Here is a 446-nt window from a genome sequence, read left to right as displayed (position 1 = left end):
GCCTCCGCCGCCGCGGGGAGGGGGAGGCCGGGCCCGGGCGGGCGCGCCGCCGGACCCCGCGCTCCATATATGGGCGTGGCCACGCCCCCCATAGCGACGTCATCGATGACGCCACGTCTCCCGCGGCGGCGGGGGCCCGGCTCCCGGGGAAGGGGCGCGCTCCTCGGGGAGGGAGGGCCGGGCTCTGCGCGCCTCCGTCCATTCCGCGAGCCGCCACGGGCCCGCGCCCCGTTCTCCCGTGTGCCCGGCAACACCTCCGCGGTAATCAGGATTTTTTTTTTTTTTCCCCCCCGTTTATTTGTCTTTTGGAGCAGGAGAGCCTTGCCAGAAAGTGGTCGATTCAGCAGTGTCCTGAAGCTTTTTTTTTTTTGCCGAGCCGGTTTTTACTAGGATGACACCACGTTGAGCGCGTCTGCAAACAACAACAAAAATATTTATTCTTTTTG

The 446-nt window shown here is 63.9% G+C and overlaps 1 long non-coding RNA gene across 1 annotated transcript in view; it reads left to right on the top strand.

Annotated features, from left to right (window-relative positions):
• LOC121660306 overlaps window positions 1-425 on the top strand; it is a 6,029-nt gene extending 5,604 nt beyond the window's left edge. The window contains exon 2 of the long non-coding RNA XR_006014590.1: window positions 315-425. This is a non-coding gene — a long non-coding RNA (uncharacterized LOC121660306). The remainder of the gene's footprint in view (window positions 1-314) is intronic.
• The last annotated feature ends 21 nt before the right edge of the window (window positions 426-446 follow it).

This window comes from Corvus kubaryi, unplaced genomic scaffold, assembly GCF_017639235.1.
Source record: "Corvus kubaryi isolate FWS band 111438036 unplaced genomic scaffold, C.kubaryi_AGA036_p1.0 138, whole genome shotgun sequence".
Classification (NCBI taxonomy): Eukaryota; Metazoa; Chordata; class Aves; order Passeriformes; family Corvidae; genus Corvus; species Corvus kubaryi.
This window is presented reverse-complemented; position numbering and strand designations above follow the sequence as displayed.